Raw genomic sequence first — 21,273 nt, 5'->3', positions numbered from 1 at the left:
GAACATGAGCATCTCAAACATCGCAAGCATTCGATCACGGATGTCGTCTCGATGGTTATACCTTCGAAGCATGTGTTCTCGGAGCGGTTCGGTTCAAGTGGTGTAGTCGTTCACGATCGCCGTGGGAAGTAGTGGTACTCGGCGATGGTAGAGGAAGTAGTTGTTCACATGACGGTAGTCGAACTTGATGGTTCCGTTACACGGGTCTTCGTCGACGGTAGTGGTACCCATTTTGTAGTCGTGCACATTCCGTAGATGAACTTAACGAATCCGAACTCTTAGAGGGTCGTCGTGGTGCCCGTTTCATGTAGTAGTCATTCACGTGTCTTCGGTGGGAGTCTTTGGTAGATGTACTTGACGCCCACGGGTGCATTGGGGTCTTGCATGGCTCTGCCTCAGGAGGTCACCTAAGATGAATGGAGGCAACTTGAGCTGCTGATTGTTGGTGCGTAGCCGAGCCGCAGCTAGAAGCAGTGGTCGGCATCGGTCTTGGCCTGAAACAGGGAAGCGGCGGCGCACACAGCGAAGGCCGGCGAGGAGCAGGAGATGGCCTGAGTTCCTTGACACAACGGAGGCGGAGCAAAGGAGGGCAGTGGCGGTGTGCGCGAAGCTGTAGGCCCGCATGGTGGCCTCCATGGCCGGCGGCCATGCGGGTCGCGCGAGGCAAGGCAGGCGAGCCAAGGGCATTCGCGTTGGGGCTTGTGTCGTCGGGACCTATAGGAGGAGGCGAGGCAAGGTGGCTCCGGCAAGGGCACCGGTGGCAGGGGACAGGCTCAGCAGTGTCGAGGAGGCCGGGGTGCAGAAGATGGTGTGGAGGCGCGGAAGAGGTCCGAGCGAAGCTGGTCCATGGCGAGGCAACGGCGTAGGAGGCGGTCGGGCCGGGCTTGGCGTGCAGAGCTTGGCGGCGACCATGGCGCCATGTGGATCGGGCTGTGAGGCCATGGCGAAGGGAAGGCAAGCTCCTGGCGCTGGCTGCGGGGCGCTGTGCGGGTGTGTGTGTGGCGCGCGGCGATGTTGGGAGGAAACGAGGGAGAGAGAAGGGATCGAGCAGAGGGGCCTGCGAACGGGTTCGAGAGGAGGGGATCGAGGCCACGCCTCCACCTCTCGTGCGGGAGGCAGCGGGGCACAGAACGAGAGGGAGAGATGGATCAAGCCGCAGCTCTCCTGGCGGCGCAGCGAGGGGAAAATGGGAGAGATCGAACAAGGGGAGAGGGAGCGAAGGATCGGGCTAAGGTAGCACTAGGGTTAGGGTAGTGGGCTGTGGGAGGCCTTGGGCCAAATGGGCCAGCGCGGATGGAGCCGGCTTGGCAGGTTGCAGCTGGGCTGGGAGGCCCAGCCGGGCTCTTTTCTCTCCCATCTCCTTCTCTTTACAAAAACAAAGAAAATAAGAGAAGGGAAAAGACAGAAGAGAAGGTTAGAGGAAGAATTTGGGCACGGGGATAATTTTCACGGACTCAGAAAAATGTGCACGGTCCGGGAAAATAGAAAAAGGTCAAGTTTGAAAGATTAAATTCAAATTCCTTTGAATTTAATTCAAAAGGTTTGAACTTGGATAGGTTTTTCGAAGTGCCCAAAAATGTTGAGAAATTAGGTGGAGCTCCGAAAAATGATGAAAGGACATGTGGCAAAGTTAGAGGCCAAGAGTTGAAATAATAAAAGGCATTGGGATTTTTGCAAGTGTGTTAAGGTAATTCCACATAATTGGAATAATTACTATAGCTCTCTAAATATCGAGAGGATAAGTTGTAAAGAGAATCACCATGTGAATTCCCTCGAGTTAAATGGATCAAAGATCCATACCATTTGTTTAGTTGAGTTTTAAAACGGGTTGCATGATGACATGATGCAATGCACATGATGCAAAGATGAAATGCAGCGGACCAAACAAAACACACGATGAAACCCGGAAACCCTGGAAGGCAACTGAAGCTCCGGTCTTGGGGCGTTACAACACTCCACCACTACGAGAGGATCTCGTCCCGAGATCTCGGATGGCACCGGAGGGAAAAATGGAAGAGAAATAGAAGAGGTAAAACTAAGTTGCTTCTTTGACAAACGATTGAAACCAATGAACCTTGAGAGGTTAACCAATTGGAAAGAAGAATACAACGGAGATGAACGAAGTTGAAAACACTGCATTAGAAAAGAGGAACAAGGAACATTACGAGAACTTTGTAGGTTGAAAGACATAAGAAAAGGGTTGCAATGGACAAGAAGTATATGCAAGCACTCCGGTAGAAACGAGATGTACAAGGAAACGATAAGGATCAATTACGCCAACACTCCGGTTAAATGGATTAGCTAGAAAAGAACATGATCTTGGCAAAATGAGTTGATGTGACGAAGAGAGCAACAACAATGCCTCCGGAAGGAAGAATAGAAGATATATCATTGGAATAACAAAATGGAGAAGAAAATGACAACTTCTGTCACAAAAGAGCTTGAAAAGGCATCCTTAGGAGAAGGGTCGAATGGAATTGTTGGTAAAACCAACAACGAAAAGAGTAAGCTTGTTGTGGGCTTATGGAGAACATCTCAAAACTATGAGGTGAAACGAAACAATAGATTGGCTTGATATCAAGAAGGAGACGAGAAACTTATTCACCGGAAGGATAAAAGAAGAACTTGGGTCATTTATAAACACCATAATTAGCAACAATCCTTAGGGAAAGCTTTAGGTGAAATATAACCCAAGATAACTTCAACGAAGAGATTGATGGATTGAGAAGAGCTCATGCTCGAAGAAATTGATAGGTTGAAAAGATGACTTGAGCGAAGAGAAAATGATGGATTTAAATATGTCACTCTTGGAAAACTTGTGATCCATGAAACACGAAGGGAAATTATCAAAAATGACATAACACCACCTCAAAAATGACATAACGAAAGGAAATCTTGATGAACACTTCGAGAAGGAATTAAATCCTTGATGAACCACCATGTAGAACCTCCATGAAGAACTCCGGCAACAAAAGAATAATCACACGAAAGGAAAGAGAAGTTGAAAACACAAGGTGAGGACTTGCAATGATTAGATGGATCTCCGCGATGAAATAATTGAAATAACTTTGAGCTCCGGAAAGAAAGATGGACAACTTGAATCGAGAATATGATGAACCTCCGGAATAGGGAATTAATCACTTGAATAAACAAGAATAAGGATTATGTTATGCGTATCCTTCACCAATTTAAATTGATGACAAGCAATGGATTTGGCATACTACTTATTCTCATAGAAAGGATTGAGATAGATATAGTACAAACTTGAGGTCTTCAACGAACCACCGGTATAATTGAAAACAACGAATACATAGATATGATACACGAAGGAAGAAGAATCTTGAACGAACCACCGTAGGAATTGCAAATGAACGAATAAAAGATAACGAAACACCGGGAAGAATTGAAAAATGAACGAAGAAGCTAGAGGGGATTTAGATACATGAGAACGAAGAGATCACGAGCTGATAAGAGAATACTTGAATGATGCGCTGGTAAGATTTAGAGAAAGAGAGCTGAAAGTTGAGAATGAATAAAACCAAAATGATGGCCTTCAGAGGCACAAACTGAAAAGGCTCCTGAATTGCCCCGGATGGGTGAAAAGAATACTCACAAACAATTATGAGAGGATGACATCAAGCTAGAACTGAGAATCTTCACGAGAACGGATATGATATGGAGGAAAATTCTTCTTCGGTCTTCAAAATCTGAGAATGACAACGATAAACACCACCAAGAATTGTTGAGACACTCCGAAATAAGAAGAATAGAAAAGTTGAACCAATGATGAAAAGAATTTGAAAGATCTTGGAGAAAAACATTTGACTGATGACAATTCATTCTTACGTCAAACTTCGAAAAGAATTTAGGATAGCTCCAAGAAAATAAGAAGAGTCAGGTAAGATCCTGGAAAAAGACCTATGGGTTAGGGGCCACTCAAAAGAAACACCGTAGAAGGATTTAAAAGAGAGAATGCATCGGTTGAATTTAACGGCTTGAATGAGATAACAACCTCGAAATAAGTTGAACAGATCTTGAATGGCAAAACGAGCCTTCTGAGATTTCTTCAGCACTCCAGAAAAATTGAATATCAAGCGGGGAATGATTATGAGGTGCACCAGCAAGAGAAGGTATAGAAATGAGGAAAAGGATATGATCAACAAAGCTTGACTTGAATCCACCGGAGAAGAAAAGAATGAAAAGTGACGAACTAGAAGCTCCGTTAGAATCTTCATGAGAATCACCGGATAAAGATATTAACAGAAAAGAATGGAGAGACCTCCCATCAATAAAATGGATACTTGAATAAGAAATCTGAATCCTTGAAGAAAAAAAAGGGTGGGAGGGCGGGAAAACAAAGGCAGCTTGGGACGAATGAAATGAGCACCGTTGAGAAGAACTGATACTTGATCTTGCGGATGTTGCAATGATCGGATCCACTTGAAGAGAAGCACACCGGTTAAAAACGATTGACATGACAGACTCGATGATCGAGAAGGATTAGTATTCTCATAGAAATATGAGAACACCATTTAGAAAAAGGTATGGAATCAACACTTGACATTGAAGCAACTCGAATACCACCACTCAAAACAAAAACAAAGGATTGGCTTGCAGAATAAGCCGGAACAAACATATGACAGAGATTTCGTCCAAAGTTTTCGTGGTGGGGCCTACACGGGCTCGATTGTACAGCACCATCATGTACAAGGCAGTGCACATGACATACGAAGCGTCCCCGAGTCGGCATAGCCAAGGACTCTTTAAGACACAATGAGACCACTGTAAAACCAACCGTGAATAAGCGGACCACTAGACGTCGAACCCCAATTTCATATCATACATCTGTCGGAAAGATATCCTAAGAGCTACTTGAATTCCCACTTATAAACTCCCAAAATTTTCTGGTTATGCAATCAGGTGTTGGGGATACAGGGGAAGCATAATATCTCACCCAAACTAACAAATCCTACATCCAGCTGTATCCATCCTTCAACACATAACCAAGAAACCTTCGGAAATCATCTACCTCAACCTTCGAAAAGCATCCGTTATACGAGTTATGGCAATACTCCCAAACTCCCGCCCCAGTACTGGGTGGCGTCGAGGTTATCTCACCAACGAACTGCATAAAAGAGATTTTCGATGTCGGCGAACTAAACTCAGGTATTCCAGAATTGCAACGATAAAATTGTGACGACAACACCTCGGAGCTCAACTCCCCGGGACACTGCCACAAAACCCCTGACAGGAGGCACCAAGACAATGTTCTTGTCACAAAACCATCGGAACGATTCCAAGATACCCGCGTGATCCTAAATTTTTTTTAGTGAAATTTGAGAAGAGAAGAGTCAAAACTCTACATCAGGATGCCCTACCAGAGCGATGAGGAGACTGGGGAGTAAAAGAATTCCTAAACTCTCCGATATATAATTCCTAAATGACTCAAAACATTTTTCTAGACTCAACAACGGCTGCTAAAATGATCAAGTAGTGGGGTCTCCTAAGGTCGGGGAAGGCTCTGATTACCAACTTGTAACGCCCTCGATGCGGCTATATCTCCCACGTGTCGAAGCACGACTTAGAGGCATAACCGCATTGAAAGCAATGTCGCAAGTGAGGTAATCTTCACACAACCCATGTAATACATAAGGGAAAGAGATACATAGTTGGCTTACAATCGCCACTTCACACAATTACATGAATAAAGCATTACAACATCCAAATACAAACAAGGCCCGACTACGGAAGCAAAATAAAGGAAGAACCCCAAATGCGACAAAGGTCCCCGATCGACCCAAACTGGGCTCCACAACTGATCAACTAGAATGAAACAACACAAAGGGCAAGATCTTCATCGAGCTCCTCCTGAGCTTGGTTGCGTCATCTACACGGACTCATCGGCACCTACAAGCTGGTTTTGGAAGTATCTGTGAGTCACGGGGACTCAGCAATCTCGCACCCTCACGATCAAGACTATTTAAGCTTATGGGTAAGGTAAAGGTATGAGGTGGAGCTGCAGCAAGCGACTAGCATATATGGTGGATAACATACACAAAAGAGAGCGAGAAGAGAAGGCAAAAGCACGGTCGATAAAAGTATGATCAAGAAGTGATCCTAGAACAACCTACGTCAAGCATAACTCCAACACCGTGTTCACTTCCCGGACTCCGCCGGAAAGAGACCATCACGGTAACACACGCGGTTGATGTATTTTAATTAAGGTCAACTTCAGGTATTCTACAACCGGACATTAACAAATTCCCATCTGCCCATAACCGCGGGCATGGCTTTCGAAAGTTCAAATCCCTGCAGGGGAGTCCCAACTTAGCCCATGACAAGCTCTCACGGTCAACGAAGGAATAGACCTCCTCCCGAGACATTCCGATCAGACTCGGTATCCCGGTTCTACAAGACATCCTCGACAATGGTAAAACAAGTCCAGCAAGACCACCCGATGCGCCGACATCCCGATAGGAGCTGCACATATCTCGTTCTCAGGGCAACACCGGATAAGCAATCCGTACAACTAAAACCAGCCCTCGAGTTTCCCTGAGGTGGCGTTGCAAGGGGCTCTAGTTTGGACCAACACTTTGACAAGCACTGCCCCGGGGGGGGTTTAAAATAAAGATGACCCTTGGGCTGGCCTAACCCAAGGGAAAAAAGTCTAGGTGGCAAATGGTAAAACCAATGTTGGGCCTTGCTGGAGGAGTTTTATTCAAAGCGAACTGTCAAGGGGTTCCCATTATAACCCAACCGCGTAAGGAACAAAAAATCCGGGAACATAACACCGATATGACGGAAACTAGGGCGGCAAGAGTGGAACAAAACACCAGGCATAAGGCCGAGCCTTCCACCCTTTACCAAGTATATAGATGCATTAATTAAATAAGATATATCATGATATCCCAACAAAATATCCATGTTCCAACATGGAACAAGCTTCAATCTTCACTTGCAACTAACAACGCTATAAGAGGGGCTGAGCAAAGCGGTAACATAGCCAAACAACGGTTTGCTAGGACAAGGTGGGTTAGAGGCTTGGTTCAACAATATGGGAGGCATGATAAGCAAGTGGTAGGTATTGCAGCATAGGCATAGCAAAAGAGCGAGCAACTAAGCAAGCAAAGATAGAAGTGATTTCGAGGGTATGATCATCTTGCCTGAAATCCCGCAAGGAAGAAGAACGAGTCCATGAAGAAGATAAACGGACGTAGTCGAACGGTTCCTCACAAATGCGACGTTATAGGAACCACCCCGAAGAAGCAACACCGGAAAGAAGCAAACAAAAAAGTAAACAACCCTCACATAAGCATGGCACGACGCGCAGACAAGTATGATGCATGTCCGGTTTAATTATGCATGGTATGGCAAAGTGCACAAACAAAACTACAAGTTAAGTGGAGCCCCATATGCAACGAGTTGCATATTGACGAAGCACCACAACAATTATTTAGTTCTCTCTCGTTTAGGTACTCAACAATATTAAATGTTGATTAACATGGCAAGAGGTGAAGCAAAACAAAACTACACCATCTAAACAATTTAAATGGGGCCGGATATAACAAATAACAAATCCGGTAAATCCCCATATGCATTAGAAATTTATAGCAACAACAATTTAAACATTTTAATTGTTGTTATCATGATGCGGATGACATCAACAAGTTTATGCAATTTTTATTAAAAGTTGACAAGAGCATTATGAAGCATTTTTCACCGTGGTGGAAAGAAAAGGAGGTGCCATGGCAACGATAACAAAAACGGTGCCACGGCAATGTTCCGGTCCCGGTAACTCGATTGAGATACCGATGCAAAGGAGAAGTGTGTGGATGCGTGCAAAAGATGGTGGGGCGCTCCCGGATTCCGGGTGTCCCATGAGACGACAGTAACAAGGATAAAGAGGGGCAACGTGCATCGACAATTCGAACACGGTTCGAACATGAGCATCTCAAACATCGCAAGCATTCGATCACGGATGTCGTCTCGATGGTTATACCTTCGAAGCGTGTGTTCTCGGAGCGGTTCGGTTCAAGCGGTGTAGTCGTTCACGATCGCCGTGGGAAGTAGTGGTACTCGGCGATGGTAGAGGAAGTAGTTGTTCACATGAGAGTAGTCGAACTTGACGAATCCGAACTCTTAGAGGGTCGTCGTGGTGCTCGTTTCATGTAGTAGTCGTTCATGTGTCTTCGGTGGGAGTCTTTGGTAGATGTACTTGACGCCCACGGGTGCATTGGGGTCTTGCATGGCTCTGCCTCAGGAGGTCACCTAAGATGAATGGAGGCAACTTGAGCTGCTGATTGTTGGTGCGTAGCCGAGCCGCAGCTAGAAGCAGTGGTCGGCATCGGTCTTGGCCTGAAACAGGGAAGCGACGGCGCACACAGCGAAGGCCGGCGAGGAGCAGGAGATGGCCTGAGTTCCTTGACACAACGGAGGCGGAGCAAAGGAGGGCAGTGGCGGTGTGCGCGAAGCTGTAGGCCCGCATGGTGGCCTCCATGGCCGGCGGCCATGCGGGTCGCGCGAGGCAAGGCAGGCGAGCCAAGGGCGTTCGCGTTGGGGCTTGTGTCGTCGGGACCTATAGGAGGAGGCGAGGCAAGGTGGCTCTGGCAAGGGCACCGGTGGCAGGGGATAGGCTCAGCAGTGTCGAGGAGGCCGGGGTGCAGAAGACGGCGTGGAGGCACAGAAGAGGTCCGAGCGAAGCTGGTCCATGGCGAGGCGACGGCGTAGGAGGCGGTCGGGCCAGGCTTGGCGTGCAGAGCTTGGTGGCGACCATGGCGCCATGTGGATCGGGCTGTGAGGCCTTGGCGAAGGGAAAGCGAGCTCCTGGCGCTGGCTGTGGGGCGCTGTGCGGGTGTGTGTGTGGCGCGCGGCGACGTTGGGAGGAAACGAGGGAGAGAGAAGGGATCGAGCAGAGGGGCCTGCGAGCGGGTTCGAGAGGAGGGGATCGAGGCCACGCCTCCACCTCTCGTGCGGGAGGTAGAGGGGCACAGAACGAGAGGGAGAGATGGATCGAGCCGCAACTCTCCTGGCGGTGTAGCAATGGGAAAATGGGAGAGATCGAACAAGGGGAGAGGGAGCGAAGGATCGGGCTAAGGTAGCGCTAGGGTTAGGGTAGTGGGCTGCGGGAGGCCTTGGACCAAATGGGCCAGTGCGGATGGAGCCAGCTTGGCAGGTTGCAGCTGGGCTGGGAGGCCCAGCCGGGCTCTTTTCTCTCCCATCTCCTTCTCTTTACAAAAACAAAGAAAATAAGAGAAGGGAAAAGACAGAAGAGAAGGTTAGAGGAAGAATTTGGGCACGGGGATAATTTTCACGAACTCAGAAAAATGTGCACGGTCCGGGAAAATAGAAAAAGGTCAAGTTTGAAAGATTAAATTCAAATTCCTTTGAATTTAATTCAAAAGGCTTGAACTAGGATAGGTTTTCCGAAGTGCCCAAAAATGTTGAGAAATTAGGTGGAGCTTCGGAAAATGATGAAAGGATATGTGGCAAAGTTAGAGGCCAAGAGTTGAAATAATAAAAGGCATTGGGATTTTTGCAAGTGTGTTAAGGTAATTCCACATAATTGGAATAATTACTATAGCTCTCTAAATATCGAGAGGATAAGTTGTAAAGAGAATCACCATGTGAATTCCCTCGATTTAAATGGATCAAAGATCCATACCATTTGTTTAGTTGAGTCTTAAAACGGGTTGCATGATGACATGATGCAATGCACATGATGCAAAGATGAAATGCAGCAGACGAAACAAAACACACGACGAAACCCGGAAACCCTGGAAGGCAAGTGAAGCTCCGGTCTTGGGGCGTTACAACCATAATCCACCTCGATCGTATCGTAGCGGTGCTTAGGCGAAGCCCTGCATCGGTAGCATCATCATCAACGTCATCACGCCATCGTGCTGACGGAACTCTCCCTCCAAGCTCTACTGGATCAGAGTTCGTGGGACATCACCGAGCTGAACATGTGCTGAACTCGGAGGTGCCGTGCGTTCGGTACTTGGATCGGTCGGATCGTGAAGATGTACGACTACATCAACCGCGTTCTCATAATGCTTCCTCTTATGCTCTACGAGGGTACGTGGACGACACTCTCCCCTCTCGTTGCTATGCATCACCATGATCTTCCGTGTGCGTAGGAATTTTTTTGAAATTACTGCGTTCCCCAACAGTGGCATTCGAGCCAGGTTTATGCGTAGATGTTATATGCACGAGTAGAACACAAAGGACTTGTGGGCGTGGGTATATACATATTGCTTGCCGTCACTAGTTGATTCTTAATTCAGCGGCATTGTTGGATGAAGCGGCCCAGACCGACATTACGCGTACGCTTACGCGAGACTGGTTCTACCGATGTGCTTCGCACACAGGTGGCTAGTGGGTGTCTATTTATCTAGCTTTAGTTGAATCAGATTCAATTAACAGGGTTCTTTCTGAAGATCAAAAAGCAATCACTATACCGCGTTGTGGTTTTTGATGCGTAGGTAAGAACGGTTCTTACTCAGCCGGTAGCAGCCACGCAAAACTTGCAACAACAAAGTAGAGGACGTCTAACTTGTTTTTGCAGGGCATGTTGTGATGTGATGTGGTCAAGACATGATGCTAAATTTTATTGTATGAGATGATCATGTTTTGTAACACAGTTATCGGCAACTGGCAGGAGCCATATGGTTGTCGCTTTATTGTATGAAATGCAATCGCCATGTAATTGATTTACTTTATCACTAAGCGGTAGCGATTGTCATGGAGGCAATAGTTGGCATGACGACAATGATGCTTTGATGGAGATCAAGGTGTCATGCCGGTGACGATGGTGATCATGATGGTGCTTTAGAGATGGAGATCAAAGGCATAAGATGATGATGGCCATATCATATCACTAATATTGATTGCATGTGATGTTTATCTTTTATGCATCTTATTTTGCTTAGATCGATGGTAGCATTATAAGATGATCTCTCACTAAATTTCATGGTATAAGTGTTCTCCCTGAGTATGCACCGTTGCTACAGTTCGTCGTGCCGAGACACCACGTGATGATCGGGTGTGATAAGCTATATGTTCACATATAATGGGTGCAAGCCATTTTTGCACACGCAGAATACTCGGGTTAAACTTGACGAGCCTTGCATATGTAGATATGGCCTCGGAACACTAAAACCGAAAGGTCGAGCGTGAATCATATAGTGGATATGATCAACATAGTGATGTTCACCATTGAAAACTACTCCATCTCATGTGATGATCGGACATGGTTTAGTTGATATGGATCACGTGATCATTTAGATGAATAGAGGGATGTCTATCTAAGTGGGAGTTCTTAAGTAATATGATTAATTGAACTTTAATTTATCATGAACTTAGTACCTGGTAGTTTTTTGCATGTCTATGTTGTTGTAGATAGATGGCACGTGTTGTTGTTCCGTTGAATTTTAATGCGTTCCTTGAGAAAGCAAAGTTGAAAGATGATGGTATCAATTACATGGACTAGGTTCGTAACTTGAGGATTATCCTCATTGCTACATAGAAGAATTATGTCCTGGAAGCACCGCTAGGTGCCAAACCTGCTGCAGGAGCAACGCCAGATATTATGAACGTTTGGCAGAGCAACGCTGATGACTACTCAATAGCTCAGTGTGCCATGCTTTACGGCTTAGAACCGGGACTTCAACGACGTTTTGAACATCATGGATCATATGAGATGTTCTAGGAGTTGAAGTTAATATTTCAAGCAAATGCCCGGATTGAGAGCTATGAAGTCTCCAATAAGTTCTACAGCTGCAAGATGGAGGAGAATAGTTCTGTCAGTGAACATATACTCAGAATGTCTGGGTACCACAACCACTTGACTGAACTGGGAGAGAATCTTCCTGATGATAATGTCATTGACAGAGTTCTTCAATCACTGCCACCAAGCTACAAGAGCTTCGTGATGAACTATGATATGCAAGGGATGGATAAGACGATTCCCAAGCTCTTCGCAATGCTAAAGGATGCGAAGGTAGAAAAAGGAGCATCAAGTGTTGATGGTCAACAAGACCGCCAGCTTCAAGAAAAAGGGTAAAGGGAAGAAGGGGAACTTCAAGAAGAACAGCAGGCCAGTTGCTGCTCAAGTGAAGAAACCCAAGTCTGGACCTAAGCCTGAGACTGAGTGCTTCTACAACAAAGGGACTGGTCACTGGAAGCGGAATTTCCCCAAGTATTTGGCGGATAAGAAGGATGGCAAGGTGAACAAAGGTATATGTGATATACATGTTATTGATGTGTACCTTACTAATGCTCGCAGTAGTGCCTGGGTATTTGATACTGGTTCAGTTGCTAACATTTGCAACTCGAAACAGGGACTACAGATTAAGCGAAGATTGGCTAAGGACGAGGTGACGATGCGCGTGGGAAATGGTTCCAAAGTCGATGTGATCGCGGTCGGCACGCTACCTCTATATCTACCTTCGGGATTAATTTTAGACCTGAATAATTGTTATTTGGTGCCAGCATTGAGCATGAACATTATATCTGGATCTTGTTTAATGCAAGACGGTTATTCATTTAAATCTGAGAATAATGGTTGCTCTATTTATATGAGTAATATCTTTTATGGTCATGCACCCTTGAAGAGTGGTCTATTTTTTATGAATCTCGATAGTAGTGATACACATATTCATAATATTGAAGCTAAAAGATGCAGAGTTGATAATGATAGTGCAACTTATTTATGGCACTGTGGTTTAGGTCATATTGGTGTAAAGCGCATGAAGAAACTCCATTCTGATGGACTTTTGGAATCACTTGATTATGAATCACTTGGTACTTGCGAACCATGCCTCATGGACAAGATAACTAAAACGCCGTTGTCGGTGTCAAAACCTGCGGATCTCGGGTAGGGGGTCCCGAACTGTGCATCTAGGCCGGATGGTAACAGGAGGCAGGGAACACGATGTTTTACCCAGGTTCGGGCCCTCTTGATGGAGGTAAAACCCTATGTCCTGCTTGATTAATATTGATGATATGGGTAGTACAAGAGTAGATCTACCACGAGATCAAGGAGGCTAAACCCTAGAAGCTAGCCTATGGTATGCTTGTTGTATATGGAGTTGATTGCCTACGGACTACAACCCCCCCCCCCCGGTTTATATAGACACCGGATAGGGTTAGGGTTACATAGAGTCGATTACAATGGTAGGAGATCTTGAATATCCGCAGCGACAAGCTTGCCTTCCACGCCAAGGAAAGTCCCATCCGGACACGGGACGAAGTCTTCAATCTTGTATCTTCATAGTCCAGGAGTCCGGCTGAAGGTATAGTCCGGCTACCTGAACACCCCCTAATCCAGGACTCCCTCAGTAGCCCCTGAACCAGGCTTCAATGACGATGAGTCCGGCGCGCAAATTGTCTTCGGCATTGCAAGGCGGGTTCCTCCTCCAAGTCCTTCATAGAAGATTGTAAACATCAAGAGTAGTGTCCGGCTCTGCAAAATAAGCTTCCGCATATTGCCATAGAGAGAATAATATTAACACAAATCAAATCTGCTTACGTATTCCGCAGTGTGTCATCACACTACAGCCAAGTCCTTTACTCGAATCATTTTCATTTTTCCACCTCAGCGTGTTTTGCGAGGCGGTTTCCTTGGCACGTCTTGTCAAAGCAGAGATCGTGTGCCCCCCTTTTACGGGATTCTCATCAATACGGGCGTGGGTAACCCAATCATGCCCGTTAGCATGTTTTCTCGATTAAAGGCGAGTCCCAAACGGTTACGGGGAGGGCTCATGGTATTCAACCTCTTATAAAGAGACCAGGGCCTTACTCCTTTTCTCCAATCCCAAAACAAGTTCCAACACCCTAGGCTCCAGATTCCGGGCGCCTCAGACCTTCGACAATGTCCAGTTCCGACCTTCAAGGCCGATGGATGCCCTCCTTCGTCACGGAGGAGGACGTGCTAAAGTTGAGAGAGGCTAAATTCTTGACCGCCGAAATTCCGCACAGGTTGCCTGCTCAAAGGCAGGCTATCCCCAGTCCCCAGCCTGGTGAGAGCGTAGTGTTCGTGTCTCACTTCCTTCGGGGGTTAGGCTTCCCGATGGATCCCTTTGTGAGGGGACTGCTGTTTTATTACGGGCTGGAATTCCACCACTTAGCTCCGGAGTCCATCCTCCCTATCTCCTTGTTTATCGTTGTATGCGAAGCGTTCCTCCGTGTTACCCCTCACTTCGGATTATGGCTCAAGACTTTCAAAGTGGAGCCGAAGATGATCAAGGGACGGCACGCAGAGTGCGGAGGCGCTGTTATAAGCAAAAATGCTGATGCTCCATGTCCCGAGGGCTCTTTTCAAGAGGAGTTGGGCTTGTGGCAACAAGAGTGGTTTTATATCACCGCTCCCCGAAGCGCCAAGTGGGTGGCGCTTCCTGCCTTTCGCTCGGGTCCCCCACCACGGCTAGCGTCATGGGTTAACAGAGGGTTAGATTGGGGTTTGCCCAAAGACGTGCCCTTGTTACAGGGCCGAATTAAGGATCTCTTGGAAGGAGACCTCAGCTTGGTCAAGGTGACGCAAGTCATGCTGATTTGCCGAATATTGCCCGGCAAACGTCGCCCCCTTCGCCTGTGGGAGTTTAATCCAGAGGGACCGCGAGCTCTCCAGAACTTTATGGGCGCAACGCCCATGGAGATGTATAGACTATTCTTCGGGTCACAAGAGATGTGTCTGAATTTAACCGAGGATGCAGGCCTAAGCTGCAATCGCCCGGAAACTCAAGTAAGCAACCTTGTGCCCGGACCATCTATCTGTATAATTGTCATAAACTTGCCCCTAAAAGAGCCGTCCTTTTAAACACGAGTGGATAGCGAAGGCAAAGCTGATCAGGTGTCCGGCTCCCCTTCCTGAAATCAGGCTGGATCCCGTGCTGGTCAGGATGCTGGAGATAATGCCTTTGGAGGGGGAGGACAAGGAAGCTATGGCCTCCTTGAAGGAGGCTGCTCCAAAGGGAGGAACCAACAATTCCTCTCCTAAGGGGAAGAAGAGAGCCGCCTCTGACGACCCGGAAACCATGGCCTCAAAGCGGGGGAGAAAATCCTCGTTAGAGGGTCCGACGCCGGGGAGTTCCTCGGCCGGACTACGCCCTCAAGGGGATCAGCCCTCCACGAGCCGTAAGTGGAGAAAGATTTTCCTTTTGAGGGATGAGGGAAATCCTTGATTTATATCTGAGAAGATTAGCCAAACCTTTACCTTGTAGCTCGGACCTCAGCCCTTCTCAGCAGAGCTCGTCTTTGGGGGATCTCCTTCCAGAGATGATGCAGAGCGGGACGCCTCCCCCTGCCGTGCCGCCTAGTGAGGCGGGCAACCCTGAGGTGTCGTCACAGAGGGTTTCTCCGAATCCGGCAGGGGCGGAAGGTAGCTATGCGGCCCCCCGAGGTTCTCCGTGTCCGGCCTTCGAAAGAGGTCATGGGACGAGCCCGGCACCATCTGGTGCTCGGCCGGAGGAGCTAAAGATTCTGCTGGGGCGAGCTTCTATCTCAGAGGAGCACCGCACATTGATGGGCACGGTGATTGAAAGGATTTCATCCGCAGAGAGCGGATTGTATGAGGCCGTCAAAAGTTTACTGACGGGTTTAGAGGTACATTAGATAATGTATACTTTTGTCAGTTGCGCATGAATAAGATGCGCCCTGTGTAGATAGTAGCCCCTGAGACTTTGCGCGTCATCAAGAAATGACGGCACGCGGAGGATCATAATCCCAGGTCTAAGATGTCGCCTTTGAATGTAGGCAGCAGGGTGTCCAGAATCAAGCCGAACTAACGATTCTGCCGAACTAAAGCGGCAACTGGACATGGCAGATGCTGACATCACGCTTGTTAATAAGCGGCTTGATGAGGCTCAAGGTATGTAATTCCTCGGGCGGCATCAGGTAATAACAGTTTTATGCCTGTGTCTTACGATGTGTGTGCTTGACGCAGATGGTGCGGCCGCCGTGGAGAGTCTTAGGGCAGAACTTGCCCGAGCTAAAGAACAAGCCAGCGAAAGTGATGCGGCCACCAGGAAATCCCTTGAAGAGCTGAGAGCCGAACAGGCTGCTCATTGCCGAAGCAAGGAAGAGATGGCCGAAAAGTTAAAAAGTGCGACAGACCATTGCAGACTTCTTGAAAAAGAAGACCAGGCGAAACAGACGGACTTAGAGAAGGCCATTGCCAATGCCAAGGACGCGCGCTCTGTGATGAGAGTTGCGAAGGAGGAGCTGCGTCAGGCCGAAAAGATTGCGGCTGGAAAGCCCTTTATGCTGCGAAGGAAATTTTGTGATCCGAAGTTTGCTCCGTTGGACCGGATGTGGAGTGTGGAGGATACATATCTGGACTTGGCAGCGAGTGCTGCTGATGCGACCGAACACTTTCGAGATCAGAAAGATCGCGAAGTGGAAAAGCTTTTCTGGTCGCAGTTTCACAATCCAGAGCGTCCACTGGCAGTGGATGATCGTTTGGCTCAATAGGCCGAACTAAATAGGTTGTCTGGACTCACCATGAAGTACGTCATGGGTCACCTGTGGCCGGGGAGATCGGAGCCGAAGAGTTATTTCAGCTTAGTGCAGCAATTCCTTGACGCGGTGCCGCGTATAAATGCAATGAAGAGGTCAGCATCCATAGAGGGCGCTAGGATGGCTCTTGCCCGTGTTAAGACATACTGGGCAGAGATGGAGACCACCGTTGTTGCGTCCCGAGATTCGGACAAAAGCCGAGTACCCTCCAAGCACTATTTTCAGGAAGTTCTTGAAGGCGCTCGTGTAATAGAGATGCAGTGCCCGAAAGATGCTATGTTATGATAGCATATGTAATTATAAAGTAATATTTTGATAAACTGTAGTGGCCTTTTTTATACTTGTGCCTCCAAGTATTGGGAACACCTCCTGTGCGGCCATTTTAAGATAGATATATATATATATATATATACAAAATCTGAAAGATGACAGTCGTTGGCTTCAGCCCCCACGCACATAGTGCGGGGGTGCTCGCAGAAGACGCATTTTCACACTTAACCCAACGTCTTGGTCCTACAAAGGAGGTGATAGCGCAGCGGGCCAGGCAACCGGACTATAATGCTTTAACACTTACACTTAGCCATAGGAGTTTGACAGTGAGACTATTTAGGTAGCCCCTTGGTGGCAACTGCGCTCGTCTGAGTTCAGGGCGCGTATGTGCCTGACCGGGAAGCGGCCCCTCGTTAAAGCGGAGGAATCCGATAGATTCCGATAGGTCATCGAGTGGCTGACAGTCTCACGCTACATCATGACAGTCAGTTTTCGGCTTTCTCTACTGAGGTGCTCGCCCGGCCGAACCGGGGCACAATCACAGTAGTTCTCCTGGTGCTACCTTAGCCGCTAGAGCGGAACGTAAGGTAGCCGAACTCAGGAGCCGGGCAACCCAACATTTGACCAAAGACATGATTCGGAGCTGATGCATATAATGCCAAAACTCGCGACGCCGAACACTCCCTAAGGTGTTCGGTCTTTATGAGTGCGGGCGAAACAACACTCTTTATTAAAAAAGAAAGCCCCTAGTGTCCGGGTACATGCAAAAATTCTGACGTGGCCACATGCCAAGACGCCAGCCTCCTCCTTGGTTATATCAGAAAAAACCAGGGGATGTCTAGCAACAAGAGACAGTAAAAAAGGTTACGCAGGGTCTTAATCTAAAAAGAATCCTTTAGGATGGGTCCCTACTGCACGTCTGCGCCTGTGTCTCCGTTGTGCCGTATCCTGGACGGGCGCCGCACGACGTTCATCTGTAGAAGAGAGGAACTGAGTTGAAAACAGGTCGTGCCGAAAAAGTTTAAAATAAACAAAGTATAAAGTGAAATATATAAGACTGAGCTTTATTGTCTCTTATGCGTGGAGCCCCTAGTGCGGGGGTATATGGCTTCTAGGCCTGTATCAATGATGATTTTGCACCGAACTCGTCTATCCGCGTTCGTGGTCTTGAATGACCTATTTCGAAGTTTTTTGGCCGGTGAGGCCATTTTGCTGTGGGGCTGTCAAAGCGGCCGCACAGTCCTCCGCTTGGGGAGGCGCACTTTAGTGCTTCCCCTTCAAAGAGATGATGCCTCATGGACCGGGCATCTTAAGCGTAAGAGATGCATAATGCGGTATTGCGTTAAAGCGAGCGAAAGCTTCGCGTCCTAGTAGTGCTTGATAGCGACTTGAGAACGGGACGATATGGAAGATCAGCTTTTCGCGGCGGAAGTTATCGGTAGAGCCGAATATGACTTCGAGCCGGAGAAAACCCATACAATGGGTGTCCGGACCAGGTATTACCCCTTGAAAGGAGGTTTTGCTGCGGCGGATTCTTGCTGGGTTTATCCCCATGTGCTGGATTGCATCCTGATATATCAGGTTTAGTCCACTGCCGCCGTCCATAAGGACATTTGAGAACTGGAGCCCGCCAATTATTGGATCGAGTATCAAGGCGGTCCAGCCTACATTCTTGATATTTCTAGAATAATCTAGCTGATCGAAGATGATCGGTTTTGAAAACCAGTGGGAGGACCCTTTGGGGATGGGCCGTGTGGTGCATACCTTTACGGGCGCCGCACGTTTTGTTATGTGAAGTGAGTTCACTATTTTTACTTCTTGTGGGAAGTTATTTTGTTTCCTGGTGCTCTGCTTTTGGGGTTCGTCCTCGTCTTCGCTTGATGTGTCGAGCCCCTTGTGTTCGGCATTGAGTCTGCCGGATTGTTTGAAAACCCAACAGTCTCTGTGGGTATGGTTAGCAGGCTTCCCGGGAGTACTGTGTATCTGACATATCCTGTCGAGGATTTTATTTAGGTTGGATGGATCGTCCCTGTTATCCTGTGGGGGCGATTTTGCCTGATTTTGTCATGAGCCCTTGAATCCGGCATTGACTGCCGTGCTCTTCGGACTTTTGTCCTTAGTCCGGCGACGGTCCTTGTTGCGTCGCGGTTTCCCATTTCCATCCCTAGTTTCAGATGTACTTGGATCGCTGGGGCTGCACCTTGCCAACCAGCTGTCCTCCCCTGCACAAAAGCGGGTCATGAGGCTTGTTAGTGCGGCCATTGTTCTTGGCTTTTCTTGGCCGAGGTGTCTGGCGAGCCATTCGTCTCGGACGTTATGCCTGAAAGCTGCTAAGGCTTCGGCGTCCGGACAGTCGACTATCTGATTCTTTTTACTGAGGAATCTATTCTAGAACTGCCGAGCTGATTCTCCGGGTTGTTGAGTTATGTGACTAAGATCGTCTGCATCCGGAGGGTGGACATAGGTCCCTTGAAAGTTTGCTCGGAAAGCATCCTCGAGCTCTTCCCAGCTTCCAATTGTGTTTTTGGGAAGGCTTTTAAGCCAATGCCGGGCTGGCCCTTTAAGCTTAAGGGGTAAATATTTTATGGCATGGAGATCATCTCCTCTAGCCATGTGTATGTGGAGGATATAATCCTCGATCCAAACTCCAGGGTCTGTTGTTCCATCGTATGCCTCTATGTTTACGGGTTTGAATCCCTCTGGAAATTCATAGTCCAGGACCTCATCGGTGAAACATAGGGGGTGTGCGGCGCCTCTGTATTTGGGTGTGCCAGATTCTGATGATGGCTTCATAGCGTTGCTTACGAGAGCTTGCTTTCTTGGCCCATAAATGGACCTGACTGGGCCATGATGCGAATCCTTAAGTGGGTCGCATGCCGATTTAGGTGCAGCGCCGCTTGCCGCTTTATGGGTCGTGTATCCGACCGTGCGGCTTTCTCATTTTTTGAATGCGAGGGCTCTTGGGCCTCTTCATCGAATTCAGGCAGTAGCTTTCTTTTCGGATAGCTTTTAGTGCGGCGACTGTCGCCGTATTTATCTGCGGTATTGATTACTTTGCTCCATCTAATCCGGAGTGCATCTTCCGCTGTTTTTAGCTTCTGCTTCTGCTTTTTTAGGCTGCGTGCAGTTGCAATGAGCCTCTCGTGGAGATTCTTCTGCTCCATAGGTTTATCCGGCGTGAGGTCGTCCGGAATGTCGTTTTCGCCGGAGGCGGGATGTTCGGTTTCTCTATCCGTGTTGCCTTGTTCGGACGGTTGCTCTAAGGCCTGCTCGTCGTCTACCGGCTCGTCGTACTCTATGGCTAGGTTTTTGTCGAGGCGGGGCTTGGGTCGGCGTTTACGCCGACGCTTTGATTGTTTTTCGGGGGGTCGATCTCCCGTCCCATCCCCTTTTTCCTCGTTGTCGCTTCCTTTAGGGGTATCCACCATGTACACATTGTGAGATGAGGTGGCTGTCCAATGCCCTATGGGCGTTGGTTCGTCGGTATCTCCTGCATCATCATCCATGCTGTCGATGTCTCCGGAGTCGAAGTTGAGCACGTCGTTTAAATTGTCGACATTGGCTACCAAGTGGGTGGTGGGTGGGCTTTGAATTTCTTCATCGTCTGTATCCCATCCTCGTTGACCGTAGTTTGGCCAGGGCTCTCCTGATAAGGAGAGAGACTTGAGAGAGTTCAGGATATCGCCACAAGGCGAGTGCTGAAAGATGTCTGCGGCGGTGAACTCCATTATCGGCGCCAATCGGATTTGATCGGCAGGGGCGCGGGGGGTTCGGAGTTCGGAAAGGAGTCTGGATCCTCGGAGTCACAGATCATGCAGAGTGCGGGGCTAGCATTCGGCTCGATCGCCTTTGAGATCGAAGCCCCCGAGGTAACGTCCAACCGCTCATCCTCGATTGGCGCAATAGGGTCCGAGTTAGGGGTCGGAACTGATGCGTGTGCGGCCTCCAGGACACTGTCCGGAGGCAGAGCTAGATCATGCCCCTCGAGATAGTGCGGCGCGCTTGGCCGTGGCTCAAACCCGTCGAAGATCAAGTCTCCGCGGATGTCAGCCGTGTAGTTTAAGCTTCCAAACCTGACTTGATGGCCAGGGGCGTAGCTTTCGATTTGCTCCAGGTGGCCGAGCTAATTGGCCCGCAGAGCGAAGCCACTGAAGACGAAGATCTGTCCGGGGAGAAAAGTCTCGCCCTGGACCGCATCGTTGTTGATGATAAAGGAGCCATCGGGCCTAAAGGCGACGACACAGAGGAACTCTCAATGAAAGCACCAATGTCGGTGTCAAAACCGGCGGATCTCAGGTAGGGGGTCCCGAACTGTGCGTCTAGGCCGGATGGTAAGAGGAGGCAGGGAACACGATGTTTTACCCAGGTTCGGGCCCTCTTGATGGAGGTAAAACCCTACATCCTGCTTGATTAATATTGATGATATGGGTAGTACAAGAGTAGATCTACCATGAGATCAAGGAGGCTAAACCCTAGAAGCTAGCCTATGGT

This window comes from Triticum dicoccoides, chromosome 5A (genome assembly GCF_002162155.2).
Source record: "Triticum dicoccoides isolate Atlit2015 ecotype Zavitan chromosome 5A, WEW_v2.0, whole genome shotgun sequence".
Classification (NCBI taxonomy): domain Eukaryota; kingdom Viridiplantae; phylum Streptophyta; class Magnoliopsida; order Poales; family Poaceae; genus Triticum; species Triticum dicoccoides.
This window is presented reverse-complemented; position numbering follows the sequence as displayed.